Below are 8,671 nucleotides of genomic sequence, written 5' to 3'. Positions count from 1 at the left end.
TTGCCATTGACTTTGACAGGGCCAGGATTTCACCCTCCATCTTCAAAGCTCTTAATCTGGCCACGCACACACGAGCACTAATCCACTTAAAAAAAATTAAATAAAAAATAAAGACAAAAATACCCTAATTTGTTAATATTCCTCTGTAGAACATTTGGGCTACATTTCCACCACTCCGGCTGGAATTTACCCTATCTATTGTCAAAGGATTACTGTTTAAAATAGACATGTACTCAAGAAGACAAGTGGGCGTTAGCAGGTTATGCAGCTATCATGGAGGCTTTTCATTCAAGTGCATGGGAGAGGTTATCACAGCTGGTGACATGAGGAGATTGCGATCTGCTTTCTGTCTGGTTGGAATGGTGGAAAGATCTGTGAATTATTGGCTTAACTGCTTTGTAGCTAGCATTTTGGGAGGGGGAAGGGAGGAATCGCTCAGCTCACAGCACCACGCCAACATGGTCACTCCACTTGCCCCATCCCTCAACAAAAGGAAGGTGGATCCTAGACTTGTCTTTTCTCCTGGCAATATCACCTCAGCAATTTCCAAGAACCCTGTGTGCATGCCCAGGCCATAGGATGGGGAAGGCGCTGCATGTAGACCACGCTTCCCTCATGCTTAGCACAACTGCCTGTGAAGCTAGGTGGATCCAATTTTTAAGTGTAGACCAGGCCTTGGTCTTTATCACGGAGTTTGGACTTCTAAACAGCCAACTGGGATTGTACATTGCAGTGGAGGGGTGTCTGGGGCAGTGGGAGGGGAACATAAAAATGAAGTAACACATGATGTCCTGCGTGTTGCTTCTATGTTCTGGTCAATCATAGGCTCAGCTGTAACAGACTCTGAATTTGTCAGCACCTTTGGAATGGGCTTCCTGGGGAGAAGGGAGAAAGGAGATTACCAAGTGCTGACAAGTTCATAGGATGTTTTCAAGATGCCCGGCTAGCTGCTGGCTAATACTGAAGCCTGTTCCTTCTGACTCTGCTCTGCCAGGAATGCTGCATGGAAAGGGGGAATCGAATGCTATGGGGATTAACTGTGAGATCCCAACACAGCCCACCCTTGAAGGACCTCAGCAACCATCTCAAACGCTTCTTTGGAAGCAAGCAAGACACTGTGGGACAGAGCAGGGAAAGGGGTTAAGACAAGCCAGGCTGAGCTGTCTGGACCCACCAGCTTTAATCGACCCTCCTGGCAGAAAGACCAAATAATCCTTGGGGAAAGATGTTTTTGGAGGCTGCTGAATTATTCTTGGCAGGGCTCAGGGAGCGTCAATTCGCAAGACAATCCCAAGCATTTTAATATAGCCAGAACATTTGCTTACAGGACAGTCAGCCCCGTGAAATGGTTTCCAGCGTGGAAGGGGCCAGTCCGCAGTGAGAAAACCTCTCTTTGTAGTTTAAAGCGTGAGAGGAAGGACAGCAGGAACCAAGCTCTGGATAAGCTACAAAGGGCACTAAGTGGACTCAGTGCAGCAGGGCCCCACAGCCACTGGTCTCTATGCCACTATGGGCACTTCAGCCCTGGGACCCCACACTACACTAGCATCCCCTTCTTCCCCCCCGATGGCCAGCTCTCGCTCACAGTGAAGACAATGGGAGTTAAGTGCTGCTGAGTAGAAGCTGGACATGGCCCCTAATGATCAGCCCCTAGCATTGCCACAATCCCAGGCCTGCAGCCTCTTCTTATTCAGCAGCACGTGCTCTAATGAACCACTGAGCTTGGGCTTCTCAAAACTCCAGCCTCTGTCTTTCTGGGCTGGGAGGGGTGAGACCACCGTGGTCAGCGAGGGAGCAATACTGTTGGGCTCTGCAGGGGAATCCCATCCAGGCTTCGTCGTGAGCCAGGACAATGATGGCCATAAGGTAGGGAATCTATAACAGTGTGTGTTTAAAAGGCAGGGGAAATCTTCAGGATTCCAGAGAGCGGTGGTGGCAAATCAGCTACATTGGATGGTGCTGCTGACTGTGTTGTTGACTCTCATGACTTTATTGTGAGCCTTGCAATGTTTGATGTCTTTCTTAAAGCCCCAGCTCCTGGAATCCTGTGATTATGGGAGAATCTCAGCTTTCCTTTTTTAAAAAAGTACATTTCTGACCCTCATGATTGGGGAGAAAAGCTTGAAAAGTGCATTCGGTAAGCTCAGGAACCAGGAAGGAAACAAAAAGAATCCCCTATTGTTTGGGGGGGCTGTTTGAGTTTTGAGCATCTGGGATTGGCAATACTGTGCTGATGCCATGGTGATAGGACATCGGTGACATGCACGGCACCATCTTCATCCCAGAACTCCAATTCAGGAAGACACTGCCATCATCCAGAGAGATTTGCAGGACACAGGACAGACTTGTAAAATATCTGCACAGTCCTGTAAGTGTCAGGTCCTGTAGCCCATCCCTGGAGATGCCTATGGGAGAAATGCATATTCCATCCACAGTCAACCAGAGCTGGAGGGATGGTGAGAAGAATGTAGTTCTGGTGTAGAATCTACTCTACACCAGCTGGTCTGGTGCACACAACCAAAAGCATACACTTACATTTCATGCAACAATGCAACACCAACCCTTGTGAGAACCTCCATCCGGCATTGCTAGAATGAGAGACCCATTGCCATCACCAAACGGCTACAGAGCCCAAAATGAGAAGGTTATTGTTGAGAACAAGTTGGCTTGAACAGAAGGAGCACAATGGACCTCCCTGCATAGGACTGCAGTCTGATCACTTACCGTTAGTCCTGGTTGTTCCAGATATCTGGGCAGATAAACGTTGCTATTTGTTTTAATTCCATGCAGCCCTGACTGAAAACGGAGAAGAAGTGGAGCTGCCCTCTGAGGAGGCTTCGAAGAACCGCACAAGGCTCTGAGGAATGCGGGGGAGGAGTTAGAGAAGTCAGAACAAAGTACAAATCGGAAGTGGCATGTGCTGTTGCATTAGGTCCACAAATCTGTGATGGGACGGACTCAACCCTAAACCTCTGGCTTTCCAGACATGTGGCTAAACCATACAAGGATAAATCACAGATCACTCTAGTGCCTTTTTTGGAAGTGGCTCTTCACCTTGGTTTCCTGGCGGCTGCTCTCGTCGCAGGCACGTCTGTGAACTAACTTGCATGAAATGGTTGGTCTGTATTAAGTGGTAACAATGAATCACTCCAAGTCCATCCACACACAGGCTTGTAAATCCCTTGGCACAGGGAAACATCCTCCTGGATGCTGTGTACAACTCTGAGCACACTAACCGTGCTGCTTAACATGGAGCCAGGATACTGATGGGACCAGTCCTGCAAGGATTTCCATGGATTTCCAAGAAGATGGGGGGGTGAGGTGGGGGAGAAAAGGCAAAGAAATAAAGTCCAACTTCCTGCTTGGAAGATACCAGATCCCAGGACTAACCCAGTTGCAATCATCCTTGTGAGGCACTCAGGTACAATGGTGATGAACACAGCGTGAAGGCTGGCTGCATGTGTGGGTGGCTCAGAAGCTGTAGGTATTTGCTGCCTCGTCAATAAGCTCCCCCCCCCACCCCCCGCACCACACACAGACACACCAAACACCCTACTCGCGATCCCTGCCCCTGGAAGATGGCAGTTTTGAGCCCCACATCACAACCAGGTAGCCCAAGCTGGAGAAGAGTGGCATTCTTCCATTTCTAGAGACATTCCGAGGGAAGAGAAAGCGCCCTTCCTGATGCTCTGTGACATACACAAACACCCCTTTGGCCCTAAGCCCATCCCTGACGGAGTGTGGCCCAGATGCCCCAAGGCCCATTAGACCTCACTAGTGGAGGAACTTCGCTTTGTGGCTAAGGATGCTCCACCAAGCCTGGTACTATTGATTCAACAGAGACGTTTTCTGTTTTGTTCTCACGCTGCCCTTGTGGGGTGGGCAGTTGCCAGCCTTGAGGATGGCTGGCTCCCTGGCTTGTTGACGTTGGTTGATCACCCGCGAGGCGGCCCCGGTGAAGAGACACTGACGCAGCCAACCAGTGTCTGCTGAATATTTTCTCTTGGCTCGTGGGGAAACCCATTTCCCTTTCATCTATTTTAACATTAGAGAACTAAAGTTGTGGTCACACAATGGACGTCTGAGTTTTAATTCCATCCACATACAGACACACCAGGTTCAACAAGTTTCTATATGTGAGTTTTTTATATAAACATTTTATGCCACCAAAATAAAAACTAGCAATAAACCCTGTGCTACATACTTCAGTCAAATGGTGCTTTACAAATAAATGTACCACACACTGTCTGATTGTTATTATGTGCATAATGAATATTAATAAAAACACTTATGTCGTGCCTTTCATATACATGTGACACCACTGAATTTCTGCCACTTCTGGGGTGGAGAGGGATAAACTGATAGCCTGCTGCAGGGGAAATATTTACCTAAGGGTGTAAAAGCAATTTCTTATTCCTACAGAATGGGACACTGGATTGGCAATCTCTCAGGCAGATAGAACCAGCATTTGAGAGACTCACAGACTTTAAATTGCATAGATCTCAATTTATTTATCTCAGAAAGACAGGAGTAAGTCAACCGGGTTGGGATTTGAACCCCTGATTTCAGGAGCCCTATGTTTGTAAAGTACAAGTGTAAAAAAGAGGAGAATTTGGCCCATGGGATTTAATCCCAGCTCTGACTTTAACAATCCTTGACATCATGAGCAAGTGACCTCACTATCTGCCTCAGTTTCCCTATCTGCAAAGTGGGGATTATTACATATCCTGACCACCTTCACAGCAAGCCAATTAGTTCACATTTGTAAAGCACTCTGAAGTTAAGTCCTCATTAATTATTAGAATGCACTAGCTAGGCTTTGACCTTGAGGGCCTGGTTTCAAATCATCATTTGCTTCACAAGCGAAAATGACACTCTGTGGATGTTGAGGGCACTCGTTGCTTCTCGAGACACCCGGCACCTCACAGGATCAGGATCCTGTTTGGATTGAGACAGGATCCCTGTCACTTGCTTGTCTGCACGTCCAACACCTGCCAGTCTAGAACACCCGCAAAAGAATCCAGGGGCCGGGTGTGTTACCCGAGCTCCTCATTCATGTCAATATTGATGCCATCTGACTCCTCCATATGGTGTTTGCCCCAAAATATTGATGCCGCGGAGGCATATTTGCTGTACACCGCCGCTGGAAACCAGCAGCAAAATCATGTCATTGCTGTGCAGCAAACAGTGCCATGGCCCGCCTTAGAGCGATCTGCACATGCAACAAAGCTGAGCAACATCCCACACTGGGCACAGCCTCCCCATTCCTCCTTCTGCAGTCCCTGCTGTTTGTTCCCTGAATAGACACGGCCTTCCCAGCCCCACGCCCTGGCTCCAACCCGCAGCCCGGCTGGGCCACCGTCCCATTCACCGCTTTTCGACAGCACTCGTTAATAACCCCAAAGCCTGGATTGAATGCAGCGCCTTGCATCTGAGCGGGCTGTACGGCTGCCCAGAGTGAAAGCTCGACATTTCCACAGGGGGTCCGCGGCGTGGAAACAAATACCCATCTGGCGCTAGAATACGACCATATGCTTCTCGTATTGCAGTGTCTGTCTCGTGTGCAGCCAGGAGGTGGGCGGGGGAACCCTCTCAGGCTGCATCTCACTCCCCTCTCTTGGTTGTTTCCCCCACGCCACCAAACGCACTCTCTTCCTGGGCCTCTTGCTGTTTCCTCTTCCTCCTAAGCAGTCCCAGGCAGGGCAGGAACTAGTGATAAACAGAGCTCCGATCCACCGACATTTCAGAGCCCTCCCCGCCCCCACCCTACCCAGAACGGACTCCGCTTCCCAACCCCAGTGCACACTTGTCTTGCTGTAACACCTGAGTCCTGATATTCCTCCCAGCCAAGACCACACTGACATGTCAGTCGGGGCTAGCCTCGCTGCTTGCTGCATTAAAGCCCCCTCAGTCAGTCCAGGACCTAGATCCTGCCTCCTGCCCTTAGGGGTATGTTTGCAAAGCAGCGGGTGGAGCGTTATCTACACAGCGTGATCTCAAGCCAGGGTGCTGCCAGCCCATATGACACCAGCTGGCACTAATTGTGAGAGGCCCGTCCTGCATCCTGCGAGGCTGCACCGTGGAACTTAGGCACAGGGAAAGCGCCCCTGTGCGCATCACACTGACATCATCATGGCAGTGGAATGATGTCATCAGCTCGTGACTTGATCCCTCAGGGTTTACACCGTGAGAGTGGCAACCGTAGAAAGTCGCTCCGCTAAAATCAGCTCCCCCACAACCCGCCTGGAAAACTGACAAGCTTCTCTTCTGCTGAGTCGATTTCGAATGAACCCCAACTTCCAGTTCAGCGTGCAGCAATGCTATCTCCCTGACTTGGACCAGAGTAAAGTTTCACACACACCCAGCCCAGTGCAGCGAAATACTCCACTAACCAGCCCCCCTAGATCCAGCATTCGAGAGCTCTGCACAAGTTCAAATTGGAATCTCCCCCATGCTAAATGGAAGCACAGCCAACAGACCTGCTATGTTTCTGGATGGCTCGCTCCGCTGGACACGCTGGTAAACAGGGGTAGCTCAAGCAATCTACAGCTCTCCACAAAATCCATCAACTTAGTTTGTGACCCCAATAGAGAGGATCAAAACGATACTTCCTTAAAGTGACAATGGCAAAGTCAAGCTGGCCCGGAATTTGACCAACCTTTTGACTTTCTTCCATTCGCTAAGGCTATGTATTTCTGCACAAGTGTATTTTTGTGTTCTTAAAATAAAGCTTCCTGTTAACTCAGCCCTTATGAGCAACCCTACAATAACAAACCAGTGTTCACCACCAAGCATTCAGGAGAGACCCTACAATAACAAACCAGTGTGCCCTATGAAGCATTCATGAGCAACCCTACAATAAAAAAGCAGTATGAGGCCTTCTTCAATAATGAAGTAACATTTATCACCAAGCAGACACGAGTGACCCTACAATAACAAACCAATGTGTATCAGTCAGTTTTTGTGAGCAACCCTATAATAACAAACCAGCAGGCACAGACCTGCATTCAAGAGCAAACCAGCACATAAAGCCAAGATCTCAGGGACAATCCAACAATAATAAACTCGTGCATAAGCGACAGAGGGAAAAATTTAGTAAGAAACTAATATTCAGCTTGACTCTTCCACGAGAATATTATAAATAATGAGCTTATGTTTCTTATTTAATTATGAAAAATACCTTGGATTTTTCTACTAATTTGTGAGTGCTCACGTCTACTAAGGCAGGAATGAGGGCTGTACATCCCCACAAAGCCCCAGTGTCTGGATGCTGCTGCTTCTCCAAAGAGAAAAGGAAGCTCTTCTAGGGTCGTTCTCTGGGTTTGTACAAAGCAAAGAGAAATCTGTTGGGGAGGAAAGATGGTCCTGTTGCTCAAGCACTGGGCTGGAACTCAGGAGATCAGCGTTTAACTCCTGGCTCTGCCACAGACTCCCTCTGTGACCTTGGACAACTCAACTAATCTCTCTGTGCCTCAGTTCCCCATCTGTATAACGGTCACTGCAGTTGCAGGCTCTCTGGAGCACCATTAAGGAAGCACTTGGGCATAGCAAGCCACGGCACCTCTAAGAGACCCCAGCCCAAAGGACACTGTCAGAGGGCTGGATCCTGCTCCCACAGACGTCAACAGCAAAACGTCCATTAATGAGAACCGTTGTAGGCTTCCTGAAGGAGCATGGGCTTCCCATGCGACCTTGTTGTTGTTGGGTTGCTTGTGAGCGCTGGCCAGTGGTGGCTGCTTTGTTATTGTAGGGTCGCTCATAAGCACTGGGCTGCACACCCTGGTTTGTTATCATAGGATTGGTCATGCCCTTATTATTGTAGGATTGCTCAAGACAAGGCCTAAAGAGATGTAACCAAACCTACCAGCAAGCTCTCTAGCTGAATGCTACACTTTTTACCATCCTGATTTTCATGTGGAACTGTGCCTAATAAATTCAGAGTGTTACCAAAGCGTCACCCCATCCCAATCACACCCCACCTATGCCCCCAATGCCCGGCACTCTGCTCTGGGAAATCTCAAGTCTCTGGGATCCTCCCGAGTTCCCATCCCAAGCTCTTGCTTGTGAGGCGGGGGGGAAAGCGAGAGGATTCTCCACGCAACCTGGCAGGAGCCTGGCTCTTGGCAGGTGCCCAAATCAGCCTGCCAAGAGCAAGAGGATGTACTTCGCATCCCCTGCAACCCAAGGCTGTAGGGCAAGAGCTGGTCCCAGGAATGACTGGAGCGGGAAGGGTTATGGGGCAAAGTTTGCAACCCATGCAGTGTCAGATCAGCACAGCTCCCTGCAATGGCAAGGAAGGAAATGTCTTAGATGCTTCTGCCCTCCCCCACTGCAGTGCGGGAGCAACCCTAGAATAACAAAAGTGTGTGTACATCCCCCAACCCCCACCAGCAACCTTACACACTCTTTTGTTATTGTATACCCCAGCTCACACAACCAACCCTGCAATAACAAAAGGACGTGTATATCTCAGTCTGTATGAACAACCCGACAATAACAAGACAGAGTGTATGGCCCAAAATTCAGGCAACCTCACAATAACAAATGTAAGGCCCAACATTCATACGCAACCCTACAATAACAGACTACTTCAAAGAACGGATTTACAACGGGACATTTTCACTATACATTTCTGATCTGAGCACTGCCCCTCAATGCGGCAGGCCAGTTA

The sequence above is a fragment of the Eretmochelys imbricata genome, chromosome 16, assembly GCF_965152235.1.
Source record: "Eretmochelys imbricata isolate rEreImb1 chromosome 16, rEreImb1.hap1, whole genome shotgun sequence".
NCBI lineage: Eukaryota > Metazoa > Chordata > Testudines > Cheloniidae > Eretmochelys > Eretmochelys imbricata.
The sequence above is the reverse complement of the archived record's forward strand: the minus strand, read 5'-3'. Positions refer to the sequence as shown.